The sequence below is a fragment of the Thalassophryne amazonica genome, chromosome 1, assembly GCF_902500255.1.
Source record: "Thalassophryne amazonica chromosome 1, fThaAma1.1, whole genome shotgun sequence".
NCBI lineage: Eukaryota > Metazoa > Chordata > Actinopteri > Batrachoidiformes > Batrachoididae > Thalassophryne > Thalassophryne amazonica.
Genome location: NC_047103.1, coordinates 170,715,613 through 170,735,215, shown reverse-complemented (window position 1 = coordinate 170,735,215; position 19,603 = coordinate 170,715,613). Strand labels below are relative to the sequence as shown.

Here is a 19,603-nt window from a genome sequence, read left to right as displayed (position 1 = left end):
AACGGTGAACAAACTCTAACCACAGGTGACGGCACTTGGTATGGTGAATTATGTCCACAATGTCCATTACATGTTGAATGTGCGCCACACTTCTTTATTTAAAAACACTTTAAAAAAATTAAGCTCCAACAGAACATGATTTCTATGAAATACAAAGATTGTACCACATGTTTTTGATTGATTGGTATAACTTTTAAAAACATGTTCTTTAATTTGATGTGACTGATAGAGGTGGGCGATACCGGGAATTTTGGTATCAATCCGATACCAAGTAAATACAGGCCATGTATCGCCAATATCGATACCGATACGTTTTCATATTTAAACTTCAAAGATCCAAAGGATCCAAAAGACCTAGGATAGAATTTTTCCAAACATTGTACGTGACAACAAAATACTTTATTATCACAATCAACATATTTGTTTAAAAAAATATCACTCAACACAATTTAAAACAAAATCTCCTGAGGTAGAGGGCTGACAAACCACAATACAAGGATGCACTGCACTGTGTTGTGTGACAGACAGAGAGTAGACTTAGATGAATCTGCGTGCGCAGCTGTCAGTGTGTGCGGGAGAGAAAAAAGCTTGAGTATTGATCTTTTTACATGAGGATCATTCAATATCAATACCAGCATTGGTATCGATATCATCGATATTAGGATCGATCCGCCCGCCTCTAGTGATTGACAGTAAAATGCCAGTACGTGTTTGCAGAGTGGGCTCTCGGTTCTTCTGCACTCAGAAATCAGTCAGTGTGATTAAAAAACCAAACTGCTGCAGCCTGCACCTTTAAATCTTCAGTGGGAGGCCGTTAGCTGCCTGCTGACAGGCCGTGGGCTGACGTGGAGGGGATTTGCCCATTTTGGCCACGTCGGGGCCTCAGCGACCCTCAGCGCCCACGCCATCCTCACCCTGAGAGTGCTGCTGACGTCTGCCGTGGCTGCTATCTGCCTGAGCTGCAACCACACGTTGCAGTCAGAGGGAAACCAGCCGGCCTCCGCCAGGCGTGCGTGTGTGACACAAACACCTCAACTTTGCACTTTTCATGATTAATCCGTTAAGTGTGTTAATTTGGGGCTTCTGCAGAAAGGTCACCTATCAGATCGCCGTCAAAGCTCCTGTTCTGCAGCAGCAGCAGAAATGATGAAACAATGTGCTCTGCATGGGCGTGAGCAAAGTTGAGGCAGGCTTTGAAGTGCCGCCACACATTTTGCATGATTATTGCTGTTAAGTTTTTGATCTGGAGCCAGCAGGCATGAAAAACAACAGCATTTTGGGATTAGTCTCCCCTCCCCCCACTCACACGCCTACCGCTCCAGCATAAGTCCCTGACTCAATTAGAAAAAAACCTCTGCAACTTAGGGCTCCTCACACACAAGTACCCACACCGGCCTGCCCACATCTCTGCAGCATGCGCACGTGCACACTGACATGAATGCAGACACAGCCTCACTAATGTGTCCACTGTGCACCAACAACAACAAAAATCAACATTTATTCATCAGAACCCAAAATTGGACTTCTAATCAGACTTGCGTTCTTATTTAAGACGCTACAAAGACCAACTTTAACCTTCCACAAACAGAATTCTGTGTTTTTTAACCCTGTTGTATGGTGGCCATGAGAGGCCACAACACTTTCAAATTAAGACAACACCAGCATTTAGAAAACACAATTATAACTAGAGAACAAATCTCCGTCAACACTAGTTTCCAATTCCACAAATTTTTATCTTGGAAAAAAAATTTCAAGGTCAAAGTCCTGTTTTTATAAGTGCCAGGAGGATGTATTTAGTTCATGCACTTGATTTTTTTTTTTTTTTTTGTGGTGTTGTCAGGTTTTTTTTTTTTTTTGTTTTTTTTTTACTTTTTCACTTTCTGAATTCTTTGGTTTTCTCTGCTATGCACAATCTGTCTTTGCTTTTGCGTGTTTGGATTCCACCTGATAACCGGAAGACAAACAGGCATAAAATTGGAACCTCCATCCAATTTTGGTGGTGTAGGTAAATACATAACAGACAAGTGAGAGTGACTGAGGCACTTTGGATTGAGATATAATACAAAATGTGCACCAAATGGACTTTTCAATATTAAATTCAGATGTCCACAAAATCCACAATCTGGCTCAGATCTGAATCAAACGTTGTCAGGTGATAGTGAGTGTCAGTCTGCACCTCACATTCAAATATGAGAGTGAATGGGCCACGTCTGATTGAGATATAATGTAAAATATACATGAAATGGGGTTTTCAATGTTCAATTTGAATGGCCACAAACTCTGTAATTTGAATCAGATCCTGATCAAACTTTGTCAGACGATAGCATAGCATGTAGGATACTGTCCTAAATAACACTTTCAAATATGAAAGAAATTCAGTCTTTTTTGACAGAGTTATGAAGTTTTGAAAATTTGTTCAGTGAAGTTCGATCATCCGTGGAGAGCCCGATGGACTAGGTGGAGAGATTATATCTCCACACTGGCCTGAGAACGCCTCGGGATCCCCCAGTCAGAGGTGGTTAATGTTGCCCATGAAAGGGAACTCTGGGGTCCCCTGCTGGAGCTGCTGCCCCGCGACCCCAACTCGGAGAAGTGGTTGAAGATGAGTGATGAGTGTTCAGCATTAAAGATGGGGATTTTTCCAGGTTTCTGAGATTTTTCCTGACTTTGACCTTTGATCTATGACCTTGAAAATTGAATTAGTTAGATATGAATCCTCTGTAATAATATCATCACGATATATGAAAAATTGTGGGTTACAGGCTGTTCACAGACACACAGGGGTGAAAACATAACCTCCTTCAACTTCGCTGGTGGAGGTAAAGAACACAAACTGCAACACTTGTAACAACTGATTACGTTGGCAGGTCTGTTGCAAATTCACACAACATGCACAAAAGTATAGATGCACTGCAAATCTCCACAACACAACAGAAGAACTACCAACACAAAAAGAGGTTCCTGCTCACAGGACTTTAACTGACTTCTTAGCTTAGTGCACTGGAAATAAAATAATAAAATGTGAAAATAAAGGCGGCTGAAGAGTAAACTCATCAACAAACAAGAGCAATCTGAGATTTCTGACGACAGCCAATCGGGATCTGGATCACCTCCAAAATCCAGTGGGATGTTCCATGCACTAATGTCTATCTGGTGCAAATTTTGTCAAAATCCATGCAGTAGTTCGAAGTAATCCTGCTAACAGACAGACAGACAAATAAATAAATAAACGCCGATTTAATTACATCCCTGGCGGAGGTAATTAAATAAATAAACTTACTCAGTTCTGCAGACCGGGTAGAGACTAAGATAACTGAGTGCCACATTACGGTCTGAGAGTCACAGTACTTGTTTGATGGGTTTGGGTTCAAGTTCACATTTCTGGTCTTAGGTGGAGTTCCACTTCTGCCTTCTTTGCTAGTTAGCATGTATATGCCCAGAAAACAGACTTGCTGAACTTGTTTGCAAACATACATTTCATGCTAATATATGTTTAGCGGGTGACACGGCGCCCCCGTGCAGTGTTTTTACAAGAAAATTAATATTACGTCCATTTTCAGGTGATTTTCTCCACATGATCAAAACAATCAGGCAAGACATGTGACTCCCTCTTAGCCCCGCCCACTTTGCTAGACTAACTCTTAATGAAATCACAAGATTACACAAAAATTTATTTTTAATATTTGAATAAGTTGTGGTCACTTTCTGGAGCTCTGTTTACATTTTTATTAAGTTTTTTAAAACTTATTTTTTAGTTCAAATTAATTCAACTAATTAATTAGTGTGAATACTTCTTATTGGCAAGCTTAAGGTGGAAATTATACAAATTTGTGTTCACTCTGCTCTTCTCATTCTAAATCCCCTTTAATAATGAGCTATAATTTGAAAAAAGAATCTTCATTTTAAATGTAAAATAAAAAGTTTTTTAATCATGAATTTTCCAGCCTAAACAGCACACACACAGAAGGCGTGTAGATGGCGTGTGGGTGGCGTTCAGTGATGTGTAACATAGCATGTAAAACCGGAAGCACTTCCAGCGGGTTGCAGAAATCTGTTGAGGCCAGCAGTTTCAGATCCCCTGATCTACACAGACATATGAAGCAATTAGAAAAAGATGTTTATTGCATTTATTTATTTATTTTAATTCATTTTTCAGAGGTTTAAGCCAAAATTTACTATTTTTCCCCGACATCTTTCCCCCCAAAACTGCCGGCTCATCTCAGTTTACTACAACGGACAATAAAAGCTTTGATTGCTTTGGCGTCTTTATGACAGCGGCGCTCGGCTGAAAGCTCCGATCTGCAGCTCTCCTGCTGTGCTGCTCCTGCAGGCTGCGGGGGCTGGAGGAGGGTGAGGCGGGGCCGGGCCGGGCCGGGCCGGCCTGCTGGGCTCCCGCTCGCCCACAGAGAGCCGGCTTTGGTGGGCGTCATCTATGGAGCGATTGATCGCAAACCGGACAAAAAGTCTCCCTGTTGTCCTGCAGTTGTGATGCAGTATAATAAAAGTCTGTGTTACAGAGTACTCAGCAGTACTGCAGAGAACACTTCCTACTACAACTACCTCAAACAGTACTACGTGTCTGGACGAAGGTCTCAGCACATCACACAAACATCTTTAATGTTCACATTTATTGAAAAACAATTCATTAGAATCTTCCAAAGGACACTTCTTTTGATCTCAGTGACCTTCAAACTCCAAAAAAAGGTGACAAACAGAAAAATGAAGCATCAGTGGGTCATTTTTATGTGACTCAGAGTAAATAAGTACACCCCCCCCCCCCACCGGGAAGATGAACAGTTATTTATTGGTACTTGTGGGCACGATTATGTCAGCATGCAGTTAGAATATCGATATAGCATCAGTTAGAATGTGGTCACCTTTAGGATATAATTTTATGGTAAACAACAGAATTTGTTGCACAGTGGAAATCTGACCTTTGACCCCAATGATCTTGACCTACTGTAATTTCTGGAGTAAAAGTTGCACCTGTTAAAAAATGCCTCCTGAAGAGGAAAAATCCCATATGTAAATATGTAAGTCTCGCTGGAGTTTATAATCAGCTGTTTAATTTGGGATTTTTGTGCATTGTTGTCATATACTTTTTATTTATTGGCATTTTTTTTTCTTTTATTATTAGAGTTTATTTTGTTTAGAACTTTGATTCTGGGAAAGGCCGATATAAATAGTCATGATTATTCCCAGCCATAAGTTGTGCTTGTCAAGAGAAACTGTTGTCTGTCCATCTGTACGACAAAAGCTTCCTAAAACTCAAGAACTAGAAAACTCTGAAATAAAAAAAATCATGCATTTCTGTCATTTATAAATGAATTTTTTACTGATTTTTCGGTTTCAAGTAGGAAAAATATACACAAGCCCTGAAATGCTCACATCACCCACTAGATGGTGACAAAAGCAGCTCAAATGTGCAGCAAGGTCTTGACTGTTTGTTAATTTGAGAAGTTATGTTTTGGTGGAAATAAGAACAAAAATCAACTTACAGTTGGGTGCCTGGACTTAGCTTAACGTGCTTTTACAAAAGAGTAATGTCTAAGGAGTATTTGTGCTAAATTTGGTTCTTGTTTCCAGAAATGAACAACTGTTACACTTATCTGCTCCACATCCTGTTGAGAATAATCCCTCCAAGCAGCTTTCCCAGCACAGGGAGTACAGTAATACCCCTCTAGTCACTGCCATCCAGCCAATCACCTGTCCTGTTCCTTTTCTTTCTAGAGTGGGACAACAGATCCTTTCTTCCAGTCCTTAGCGATGGGACTCGCCTCCCAGGTGGCAGCAAAGACTGCAACACCAGGAGAACAGCATTTCTACCCTCCTGAGGAATTCAAACCTGATACCAAAGCTAAAAGGTGATAAGGTACTTTTCAAAAGTGCACTTTGACCACGTGAGTGTGAAGAGGTGTGTTTGAACACAGTCCTTCGGGCGATGCTGGATGAGACGCGACAGCTGTCAGCTCTCATGTCTCTCACTCGGTTGAACTTTGTCCTCACTACTACGGCACTGATTCTCCTCTGCACACACAAGGGTGGGGGTCCCAATCCCCAAACCCTGAGTTTAAGTTCATCACATTATACCTCCAGAAAACTGAGAAACTGCAGAGTGTTCCTGTCAAGACCAGTTAAAAAGAGCTAAGTCTTAACAGTGCATCATGACGTGTCGACGGATTTGTTTAATGGTTTCACATCGACTTAGAAACAGTGAGCTGCACTGAGCCCGTCTGGTTTACTGTTAGTTTTGAGCCAGCAAGTACGATCAGCACAAGATGCTAGTCAGATCAGGTCAAGTCAGGGAGCATGCGCTGTCACCACATCCATCAACTTGGGTCCTGGTAGAAACCTGTCTCAGCCTCTCAAAAGTAACCACCTCTCTGCTGCAGCCAAATCATGGGTGTGTCCTTGACCAGATGAATCATGGACGTGTTCTTGACCAGGTGAATCATGGGCATGTCCTTGACCAGGTGAATCATGGGCATGTCCTTGACCAGGTGAATCATGGACGTGTCCTTGACCAGGTGAATTGCAGTTGTGTCCTTGACCAGGTGAATTGCAGTCGTGTCCTTGACCAGGTGAATCATGGACGTGTCCTTGACCAGGTGAATTGCCGTCGTGTCCTTGACCAGATAAATCATGGACGTGTCCTTGACCAGGTGAATCACGGACGTGTCCTTGACCAGGTGAATCATGGGCATGTCCTTGACCAGATGAATCATAGACGTGTCCTTGACCAGGTGAATTGCGGCTGTGTCCTTGAACAGGTGAATCATGGGCATGTCTTTGACCAGGTGAATTGTGGCCGTGTCCTTGACCAGATGAATCATGGACGTGTTCTTGACCAGGTGAATTGTGGTCATGTCCTTGACCAGGTGAATCATGGGCATGTCCTTGACCAGGTGAATTGCGGTCGTGTCCTTGACCAGATGAATCATGGACGTGTCCTTGACCAGGTGAATCATGGGCATGTCCTTGACCAGATGAATCATGGACGTGTCCTTGACCGGGTGAATCATGGACGTGTCCTTGACCGGGTGAATCATGGGCGTGTCCTTGACCAGATGAATCATGGACATGTCCTTGACCAGGTGAATCATGGACGTGTCCTTGACCAGGTAAATCATGGGCGTGTCCTTGACCAGATGAATCATGGGCATGTCCTTGACCAGATGAATCATGGATGTGTCCTTGACCAGGTGAATCATGGGCATGTCCTTGATCAGATGAATCATGGATGTGTCCTTGACCAGGTGAATCATGGGCATGTCCTTGACCAGATGAATCATGGACGTGTCCTTGGCCAGGTGAATTGTGGTTGTGTCCTTGACCAGGTGAATCATGGGCGTGTCCTTGACCAGGTGAATCATGGGCGTGTCCTTGACCAGGTGAATTGTGATCGTGTCCTTGCCCAGGTGGTCCGGAGAAGCACAGAACATGGCCAAAATGTTGTAGCTGTTGTTACCCCGCAATGCAAGTGATAATCCTCATCTTAGTCTCCCACAGTAAACATTCCTTTGACACGTCATTCCAAAGTAGGGAAGGGTATTGATAAGATTTTAATCGATATCAATACCATTATCGATTCCGCATATCGATCCGATTCATTATCAAGTCCCTTATCAATACCTTTTGTGAATTTTCTATGAACTATAAGTAGGTTGTACAGGTTTTCTATGTCAACAACATTTTATTGAGTCTTAAAGTAAATAAATATGAAATTGGTCACTGGATCCTTGATCTCTGGACATAAATAGAAATAAACAAAATCTGTAGTTATTGTCAGATATTATTGGCATGAATGTCTTTCCATACCTCTGAGCTGAGCTCTTGCAGCTGGCTGTGCTGCACGTCAGGATGTAATTCATAAAGAATGCAGGACATCTCATTTTGGGAGGAAAAAATGTTTTAGTCGATTGTACAACCCCAATTCCAATGAGATTGGGACGCTGTGTAAAATGTAAATAAAAACAGAACCTATATTCAATTGAATACACCACAAAGACAAGATATTTAATGTTCAAACTGATAAACTTTGTTGTTTTTGTGCAAATATTTGCTCATTTTGAAATGGATGCCTGCAACAGGTTTCAAAAAATCTGGGACAGTGGTATGTTTACCACTGTGTTACATCACCTTTCCTTCTAACAACACTCAATAAGCGTTTGGGAACTGAGGACACTAATTGTTGAAGCTTTGTAGGTGGAATTCTTTCCCATTCTTGCTTGATGTACAACTTCAGTTGTTCAACAGTCCGGGGTCTCCGTTGTTGTATTCTGCGCTTCATAATGCAGGCCAGTCTAGTACCTGCACTCTTTTACTACAAAGCCACGCTGTTGTAACACGTGCTGAATGTGTCTTGGCATTGTCTTGCTGAAATAAGCAGGGACGTCCCTGAAAAAGACATTGCTTGGATGGCAACATGTGTTGCTCCAAAACCTGGATCTACCTTTCAGCATTGATGGTACCATCACAGATGTGTAAGTTGCCCATGCCATGGGCACTAACACACCCCCATACCATCACAGATGCTGGCTTTTGAACTTTGTGCTGGTAACAATCTGGATGGTCTTTTTTTTATCTTTTTTCCAGAGGACACAATGTCCATGATTTCACAAAACAATTTGAAACACTTTTCCACTTTGCGTCTGTCCATTTCAAATGAGCTCGGGCCCAGAGAAGGCGGCGGTGTTTCTGGATGTTGTTGATGTTTGGCTTTCACTTTGCATGGTAGAGTTTTAACTTGCACTTGTAGATGTAGCGGCAAACTGTGTTAACTGACAATGGTTTTCTGAAGTTTTCCTGAGCCCATGCAGTAAGATCCTTTACACAATGTTGTTGGTTTTTAATGCAGTGCCGCCTGATGGATCGAAGGTCACGGGCATTCAATGTTGGTTTTCGGCCTTGCCACTTACGTGTAGAAAGTTCTCCAGATTCTCTGAATCTTCTGATTATATTATGGACTGTAGATGATGGAATCCCTAAATTCCTTGCAATTGAACATTGAGAAACATTGTTCTTAAACTGTTGGACTATTTTTTTCATGCAGTTGTTCATAAAGTGGTGATCCTCACCCCATCTTTCCTTGTGAATGGCTGAGCCTTTTGGGGATGCTCCTTTTATACCCAATCATGAGTGTCCTCAGTTCAGTTCTGTGCGACAGAACGGAGGACGATTCTCATTTCTTGACTGCAACAAGACAAGAGTCCCAGTTAGTGACTTTAATCCACACAACAGTAACTCGCTACTGACATATTTTAATGGCTTTGAGAGGGGTTAAGAAGTGGACTTGTCACTTCTGAAGAGCAGCAAATGAAAGAACCAATGAGCCAGCGGATTGAAGCACTGCTTCATTTGTTCAAGCTTCAAATCAGTGTCACGCTGCAGAAGCGGTTGATTACAGAGCCGCTGCAGGGTCTACAATCAACGTAGAGAAATGATCATTTTCCTGACAAACACCCTCAAAAACAATGGCTGCTCTGAAGAACCAATAAGGGAATTGTTAAGCAAAAAGGCTATTGATGTTGGTGGATCGAATCATTTCTTAACGATACCCGAAATGAACCGGTTCTCGATACCCAACCCTATTCCAGAGTTCCGTTAGGATCCTTCAAGGAGGCCTAGTACCAAAGATATCTAGTCGTCACCTTATGCCATTGGTTAACATTCAAGTCTCGCAACCAATACAATAAGACAGGACGCACCAGACCTGGACATCATCAAGCATGTATATTCATTAACTTCATGAGTCCATAAGATCATCCCAGGCCTTTCTTGGCCTTAAAGGCCAAGGACCAGGAACATGAATGCAACCTGTACTAAATACTATCCAGATAACAAGCTAGCAAAACATGATCCTGATGTAGTAGGTTAAACAGTCTACATCTTTGCAGATGACACCAAACTATTTAGAAGAATCACAAATGTTCTGAACTGAATTCAGACACAGTAAGATCTAAACAACCTCCAAACGTTGCACCCAGATGAAACACAAACAAACACCAAAGACATCAAACTTCGCCCAGACCACAGAAGAAAAAGATGTAACACAGACCAACCACACTTGCAGACCACAAATGACGCAGAAAGTAGACATAGCAAAAAGCAGCATGAGGATCCTCAGAACCTTTGACTCCCTGGACAATGAGATGGTTCTTCTGCTTTGCAAAGCGTTTGTCAAACCAGATTTGGTAATGAAACCTCTTTGGGACTCAACACAAAGATGGACATCAACATGCTGAAAATATTCAGCGCAACAAACCCAGATTGTGACCATGCTCAGGGCACTGAAGCTAAGACCGACCAGACAACAAGGACTGCCAATGCAAGAGTGACGAAGACTCAGAGGACATGATAGAGACTAACAAAATTATCTACAAAATATATGATGAAGAACTGATAGTAAGCTCCTCCCCATGAGAGACCCGGCAAAACACCGGGACACTGGGGTCCAGTTCTGCTGACCAAACATCAGGAAGAATTCATTCTGACCATCACTGGAACTACTACCAAGAAGACATGGGTTCCAGTGTAAAACGGATGCCAATACAAGGGAAGTAGCTGGATTACCTGAACACGAAGAGCACTAAAGGAAACCTGCAAACAATTCACAGCTATGACACGTTCAATTCGAACACATAGAAAAAAGATAAGCATGGGCTAATATGACCAAAATAAAGGAAACAAACTACATTATATAAACTAGTTTTAGCTTTCGATTGTAGCTGCATAAGCTAATGTGGCTAAAGTCCAAACAAGCTAAGGCAAACTACGCTAACATGACAAATATAAAGGAAACATAAATATAATATAAACTAGTTGTAGCTTGCTTTTGTAGATTTATGTTTCTGTTTAGCCACAAATGGTAAAAAAGGTAAATGGACTGCATTTATATAGCGCTTTTCCATCTGCATCAGATGCTCAAAGCGTCACATTCACCCCAGTGTCAGGCTGCTGCCATACAAGGTGCTCACTACACAACGAGGGGCAATAGAGGATTAAAGGCCTTGCCCAAGGGCCCTTAGTGATTTTCCAGTCAGGCAGGGATTTGAACCCATGATCTTCTGGACTCAAGCCCAACACCTTAACCACTAGACCATCACCTCCCCTAAAGTCCAAACAAACTAAGGCAAACTACATTAACATGACTAACATAAAGGAAACATAAACTACATTATATAAGCTAGCTTTTGATTGTACTAATGTGGCTAAAGTCCAAACAAACTACACTGACTGCGCTACGCTAACATGACAAATATAAAGGAATCATACACTATATTATATAAGCTAGTTTTATCTTGCTGTTGTAGATTAATGTGATGATATGTGAATGTGTGGGCCACCGTAGTTGCTTTTACGTATGATGTCATAGGGTCACGTTCAGAATAAGCAGGCAGTTCTATTCAGTACAACCTACATGGTAGTCACGTTATTGCCTCCGCCCATGACATGGTGTCAGAAGTGACCGTGAGAATGGCATAATTAGGACCTCCAGAAAAGTTCGACTTCACCCGCCCGGTGGAATGGCCGATGTGGCGCCGTTGTTTCGATCGCTATTGAGTGGCAACGAAACTGGACCAGGACAGCGGGGAAGTTCTGGTGAACACGCTTCTCTATGCTATGGGGAGGGAAGCCGAGGGTATCTACGAGTCGTTCGCGTACGACCGGATCGAAAATGCCAAGGATGAGGAGGAGAACGATGAAGTAAGCCCTGAAATGAATTATGACATTGTGATACAAAAGTTCCACGAGCATTTCGTGCCAAAAAGAAATGTAATACATGAACGGGCATGCTTTCATAAGTGAGTGCAAAAGCCTGACGAGCCCGTGGAAGTCTTTATCTGAAGCCTGTACGAGCTAGCACAGTACTGTGAGTTTGGAGCTAACAAGGACGAGCAAATAAGGGATAGACTTGTGATTGGCATCTCGGACATGGACGTGTCAGAAAAGTTGCAGTTGGAGCCAGAACTGTCTCTTGAGAAAGCCATCCAAATAGCTCATCAAAATGAACAAATAAAACAACAAAATGTGTGCTTGAGTGCGGACTGTTCAGTGGATGCTATGAGGCAAGGACAAGGGAGACTGCAATCCAATGGAAGAAATGGCGGGAAGGACAGACTGCAGTGGGCAAAGAGAGACAGGGGTGAGTCGCAGCAGTTTGCCTGTTCACAATGTAATGGCCAGCATGGAAACGCACGCCCTTGCCCAGCTAAGAATAGGAGATGCAGAAATTGAAACAAAATAGGGCACTTCGAGGCTGTCTGTCAAAGTAGAGCACTAAAAGAAGTGAATGTTGCGTCCGACAGTGAATACAGTGAGGATGCATTTTTTTGTTGGCGCTGTACGTGAGGCGACGCCAGACGTGATTGCACAGTCTGACCCCGACAATGAGTGGCTAGTAGAGCTGGATGTGAATGGCAGTCCTGTAGAATTTAAAATAGACTCCAGTGCAGACATTACAGTAATGTCACAGACTGCTTTCAATAAACTACTGCAACGTCCACGGTTGATCAGGACTGGGCCAAAACCCCTCATTACCAGCCCAGGAGGTGAGGTGCAAACTGTGGGCAGGTTCCTTGCCTTAAGTCCATACAAGGGACAGCGCTACAAGTACTAGGTGATTGTTATCAAGGGGAGAAGGGGTGGAAAACTCCAGCCAAAGTCATTGGCTGGTGCAACGAGCCCCGGTCGTACCTGGTGAAGACAGATCACAGTGCAGTGCTGCGTTGCAATCGGCAACATTTACAAGCCGGGCCTCCTCTACAAGCCGGGCCAGAGTCTTCAGATTCATCTGACCAACGAGAGCCACCAGTTGAGGTACCAACACCGCCGCCAGGTAGACCTTCACCTGCAGCCAGTCCAGCGCGCAGTGACAAGCCACCAGACCAGAGGGCCCCAGACCAAGCTGCGGGGCATGCAACCCCGCATACACCAGCACAGGGGTACAGGTGACTTCCAGGGGCCGTGAGGTCAGACATCCATGCAGGTATAGAGACACTTAGTTAGGCCTGCTTTGTTATAACACTTTGAAAAAAGAGGGAATGTGTTTTGGAAAATAAAAATAAAATGGGGGGGAAATGTATTAGATGTAGTGCGAAATAACAACATGATTTGCTATTTTAAGTTTTATTATCAACTGACAGTATTCATATGTTATTGATGAGGTTTAACAATTTTCATACCGACAGTTATGAGTTATTATGTGTTATAATGAACGATGCATTCTTCAGCCATAGCACGGGACGATGGACATGGACATGCATGGCTGTTGCCGAAGTTAAACACCAAATGACTCTTTGAACTGTTTTGAGTAATAGGAACAGCAACTATTGAGGGCAGAATAAATCCCTACGTTGCTGTGGGTGGCGGGCAGTCTACCCCAAAATCCTAGTTTATATGAAATTGTACCTGTTCTGTCTTGGGTAGTTAATGGGGTGTCTTCAACTTAAAAGGGGGAGATGTGATGATATGTGAATGTGTGGGCCACCGTAGTTGCTTTTACGTATGATGTCATAGGGTCACGTTCAGAATAAACCGGCAGTTCTAGTCCGTACATCCTACATGGTCGTCACGTTATTGCCTCCACCCATGACAATTAATATTTCTGTTTAGCCATATTAACTTAGGCTAATATGGCTGAAGTCCAAACAAGATAAGACAAACTACATTAACGCGACCAAAATAAAGGAAACATTTGTGACTGGAGGACCTATCTTTGTGGCCGGGATGGCGGTGGGATTCGACCACCGGACTGCTTGAACTGCAGAACAACACTCTACCAGGTCAGACAAAGGAGAATTCCCCGCTAACCAAGCTAGCAGGAACATCTTTCCAATCTGAACTTCACCTTGCTACACATAAACTGCATTCTATAGGCTACTCTTTCTGTTGTAGCTGCATAAGCTAATGTGGCTAAAGTACAAATAAGATAAAGCAAATTACACAAAAACTAAAAGAAAAAAGTGTCCACTAAATGTCAAGGCTATAAATTGTTTACACATTATTTTGTTTTTATGGCATGAAAAAAGCGAGAAAAAGTCACTGAATCAATGTCCAGAAGACTGAGAAGTGGGTTTGATAGAATGGAGACCTTTTGTTGGTACAAACCACCAGAATATCATGAATCCTTCAAGGTGTCATCAGGAGCAAACTGGCGGTGTGGACAGTCCAGAGTTCTCAGACACAAACAACCATACCGAGGTCACTGAAAAGCGGCTATACTAAAATACGAAATGGACGAAATGGAGTCTACTAATCACAAAACGGGGGTAAAATGTAACAAAATGCAGCAGACTGACTCCAAATATGATTAAATATGATTCAGTTAAGTACTTTTATTTATTTATTTATTTTTTTTGCGAAATAGGACGAAATGGGGACTGATAATAATCAAATGGGGGTAAAACTTAGCGAAATGGAGCAGACTGACCCATTGACTGAAGTTTCATATCTCGAATTCCAGATGGCGCACCTGCCCCTACTACATATACTGAGTGCATCTCAAAAAAACAAAAGCCAAACAATTAAATAAAAGTAATTATTTGGAGTCGGTCTGGTTCCCTCTGCTCCATTTCATTGCTTTTTGCCCCCATTTTGTGATTAGCGGTCCCCATTTCGCTCCGTTTCGCCCATTTCGGATTTTGGTATGGCCGACTGAATTTTCAATTTCAATTTATTTTCATTTATATAGCGCCAAATCACAACAGAGTTGCCTCAAAGCGCTTCACACAGGTAAGGTCTAACCTTACCAACCCCCCAGAGCAACAGTGATAAGGAAAAACTCCCTCTGAGGAAGAAACCTCAAGCAGACCAGACTCAAAGGGGTGACCCTCTGCTTGGGCCATGATACAAACATAAATTACAGAACAATTCACAGACGAATATACAGGAAATGCTATTGGCACACAGGACAGGAGGGTCGCCAACACGAATACATCTCCCATCTCTGGATGGAGCTGCACCTTAAACAGAGAAAAAACAGAATCAGGCATCAGAAAGACAAAAAATACTGTATAATTTGTCAGCATTAAACAACAAGAAAAACAGAAGAAATACTAAGGTGGTCGCCGGCCACTAGCCCTAAGTTTCACTAAAAGACCCAGAATTTAGGTAAAGTTGAGGCCGCAGCCCGCTCCAATTACTAATAAAATGAATTAAAAGAGTAAAAATAAGTGCGTCTTAAGTCTGGACTTGAAAGTCTCCACAGAATCTGACTGTTTTATTGACGCAGGGAGATCATTCCACAGAACAGGGACACGATAAGAGAAAGCTCTGTGACCCGCAGACTTCTTATTCACCTTAGGGACACAAAGTAGTCCTGCACCCTGAGAACGTAAAGCCCGGGCCGGTACGTAAGGTTTAATTAGGTCAGCTAGGTAGGGAGGTGCCAGTCCATGAATAATTTTATAGGTTAGTAGCAGAACCTTAAAATCTGATTGAAAAGATCTGATTCCTCTCCTCCACAGTGGCACATCTAGAGGGTGGCTGAGGGGGCCACGACCCATTGCTTGAACTGCTGTCCAAAGGTGTGATAAAGCATGAGAAAGGTCTTGAAGAAATAACGGCTGATTTATGAACACTGCTGTGTGCAGAATATGTTCCTGCTGTGTACAGCTCAACCAACTGAAGTCACCGTCCTCAGTAAATATCGTGTTTTAAAAACACTAACTATAAAGTCAGCATTCCTCTTCCCAGATTGCCTTAGAATGCAGGGAAAAAGAGATTTTTGAAATTGTCTGGGTTGGAGTTGTTACCCCCCCCCCCCCCCACCCCAAATCTAGATCCGCCCCTGTTCTAGAGATTCAGTAATCCACCTCAGCACAAAGGAGATAATGAATGTCACGGGGCAGCCAGGAGACCATTTAGCACGAGGTCCAAGCTTTTTATTTTTAATTGACAACTGGGGCACTTAACAAAATGGGCCCATTACGGTCTGTTAACAATGTGACTGTGTCATTTATTAGATATTATCTGAATGACTTTAAAGTGGCAGGTCAGTTAATTCAACGTAAAAAAACCAAAACAAAAACAAACTGCAAGTTTTTTTTAAAAATGGAGCCAAAAAAAAAAAAAAAAAGACAATGAAGTTCAGTTGATGGTAGAAAGTGACCTTTTGACCTTTATTGCCACCAGCTGACAGAGGAGGGAACCCAGTGTTTGTCTGTAGTCTGAAGGGAAGATTATTTTTTAAACTTTTAACAAAAGTTTCTGAAAATGAAGCAGGTAATTTGCATGTACTCTGGAACTTTAAAAAAAATCCCTATTATTGTTTCTAAATGATGTCGCCAAGAATGATGAACAAACACTCAAAGACCTTTGTAGTTTGAAGGTTGTTGTCCTTAAATAGAGAAAATACAGTCATTTTGTTTTTATCTTTTCACAGAGTCAAAGGTCACAGGTCTGAGCCGCGCAACAACAAAGGAACTGAATGTGTTTATTAGCCAAAGTGCCCACGAGCCAGAGGCCGGTGATGATGTTACTGGAGTTTTTCCAGTCAGTGTCAGCACCTCACTGTTCAGCAGCTCACAAAAAAAAACAAACAAACAAACACAAGTTTGATTATTAAAAAGACAGAAAAATCAGAAACAACAGCAGCCGGCACAGAGGCTGATTACATTCCCCCACGGACACCAGACAGCCCGAGTGCACCAACACGCTTTCATTTTATTATTATTATTATATTTTTTTTTCTTATGTCAGCTCATAGTCTAGTTTTTGAGGAAGCCTATTACTGTCCTCCCACACACACACCCATCAGCAGCAGGCACACCACGACCTCAATAACCCTACACACACACACACACACAAAACAAATCCACTGACATTCTTAGAGCGCTACTGCCATCAAGTGGCTGATGTTAGACCATTATATCTGCCATCAACCTTTGCCAGTGAGGTGTGTGTGAGTGAGTGAGTGAGATCGGTGCCCAGATCCACATAAGTTTTAAATGAATTTGTTTTAAATTAATTAGCCATTGGTCAAACTACAGATATTTGAGGACATTTTTGAGCATTTGTCCAAAATAATTTATATCTTAATTCTCATTACGTTTCTGCTGAAATGCAACATTTTTTCTGAAGCTAATTTTCCTTTTCAAATGATTTGAAAAAAAAAAAAAAACTGCCCCCCAAAAAAAAAAAAAAAAAAAAAAGAAAGAAAGAAAGAAAAAGCAGTTCATTAAAGGTCAGAGAATGGAATAATAATAATAATAATAATAATGCACATCACAATATCCAAAGTGACATCCTCAAATAGTTCCTTTTGTCCAACCAACAGTCCACAAACCAAAAATATTAAATTTACAAGGATTTAAAACACAACACACATGCACACTGGAGAAGCTGCCAACAAAGAATGTTTGGCATTTGTGCGTTAAAATGACAAATATTATTTTTTTCAAATAGTCACTAAATGGGTTTCTGATCATTTGTAAGTAAATAAATATTCAGACTTATAACATGAAAGGTAGAAAAATGCAAAATGATCCTCAGGTTGAGTAAAACAAGCAAAAAGACTTCAATGTACAGTAAAACTCAGATTATACAGATTACGCGTGGACATAACCATTAATATTTAATTGAATCAGTTTGTTGGAGATGACAGTCACTCGGGTCTACAGGGGTACCAGGAACCTTCACAACAAACACATTAAAAAAATCTGACAGATTTCACAGCGACTGATGTTAAGTTTCCTCAGACGTGTAAATACTGCAAACGATTTGGTATGAAAAGAGGAAAATACACCATAAAAGGCCTTCAGCACAAAAAGGTTAAAATCAAGGTTGTAACAATTGTGATGAAGTGAGTAATGTTGTGGATGAGGTTATAAAAGGGCTCGCTGAGACCTGAAGGTCAGACGTCTTTAAACAGGCACGTCTTCACTCTCTGACAACTGCACGAAAACACAGAAGATCTCAGTCCTTCGTCTCTAAACTGCACGGCCGGAACTTTGTGGATGTTATGATGCGTGATGGAAATCGAACAGCCGATAATTAATGTCACAAATACTGACATCGCTCCGAACAAGTCACTTCTGATGCTAAGGGCCCTATCTTGACACACACAGTCCAAGCGCATCATCTACTAGCGTTTACTTTTAATGTTTGTTTTCAAGTCAGTGTCACTGTAATTCGATGTATGGCCCTGTGTGTACAGAGTACGCACATCATGAACCCGCCAGTGTACACTGGACAAACAGCAGAAAACCTCTATGGCTGACTTTACGTAGCTCAGGTTTTTGTTGGTCTGTGATGGACCAACAAAGTGCCAGACTACACTTAATTTTACAACATGAACACTGTATCAGGTGGAAACTAGTAATGGCAACTGTGCTGTGTTCTGATTTCTATCAGGTGGAAGAACGGGACACAAATGTTTCAATAAATGAATGACAACATTAAATACTGCAGACAACTCAAACATTCAGTCAGAAAAACCCACACCATCATGTACTATGTTGCACTGAATGCAAAGACGCTTTGACATTCACTTTTAAATATGGTGCACCACAGGGATCACGGTTTGGAGACAAAGTCAGAGAGGCGAGATTGAGATAGTTTGGACATGTGCAGAGGAGGGACACAGGGTATATAGGGAGAAGGATGCTGAGGATGGAGCCACCAGGCAGGAGGAGAAGAGGGAGACCAAAGAGGAGGTTCATGGATGTGCTGAGGGAGGACATGCAGGTGGTTGGTGTGACAGAGGAAGATACAGAGGACAGGGTGAGATGGAAACGATTGATCTGCTGTGGTGACCCCTAACGGGAACAGCCGAAACACAAAGAAGATGAAGGGATCTGTGATTGGTCCTGTAATATTTTCTCTTCATTTTGTGCCTGCTGTCCAAACTGTAACAAAAGTATTCAAAGAATTTATGTCACACTGACAACACTCAACTCCGTTACTATCAGTGCAAATAATCTCTCCATGATAAGGAGCAAAGAAACTGGTTTGGTTACAATGAAAAACCGATATCACACAAGTTCTTATGTTTATCTACAAAAAACAAACAAACAAAAAAACCAGAGCCTTCTGCAGTTGGTCCTGTTGGAAAATGCAGAATAAGTTCAGTTATAACATCTGCACAGTTGTTTGAACTCTTTACTTTTGATCCCACTTTATAGGTTGTATATTAGAAAAACTTCCATCAAGAAGCATTTCTTGCTTTGAGCTGAAGCCACTGTACCTCAAACAGCTTTAAAGAAAAAAAATCCTTCAAAAAGGTTCAAAATGCAGCTGCCAGAATTCTAATTACAAGAAATAATTAATAAATAAATAATAATTAAAGTTATGTTTTATTTTTTCCAGTTGGGTTATGAATGTTCCTGTTTGCAGATACAGTAAAAGGAAATTATATATATATGATTTGTGATTTCATGCTAGTGCGCACACATTCAAATTATATATATATATATATATATATATATATATATATATATATATATATATATATATATAAACACTGAAATTAGAAAATAGAAAAAAGAAACGTGATTGGTCACCAAAGAAAAACACTGATTATCTAAAGTACAGTAAATTAACAAAAATAAATAAATGAACTGCATTTATATTGCACTTTTCCATCTGCATCAGATTCTCAAAA

At 41.6% G+C, this 19,603-nt stretch overlaps 1 long non-coding RNA gene across 1 annotated transcript in view; it reads left to right on the top strand.

The window, feature by feature from the left end:
• The first annotated feature begins 7,898 nt into the window (after positions 1 to 7,898).
• Positions 7,899 to 19,603, top strand: part of LOC117518120 — a 23,615-nt gene continuing 11,910 nt past the window's right edge. The window contains exons 1-2 of the long non-coding RNA XR_004562919.1: positions 7,899 to 7,914; positions 15,332 to 15,334. This is a non-coding gene — a long non-coding RNA (uncharacterized LOC117518120). The remainder of the gene's footprint in view (positions 7,915 to 15,331; positions 15,335 to 19,603) is intronic.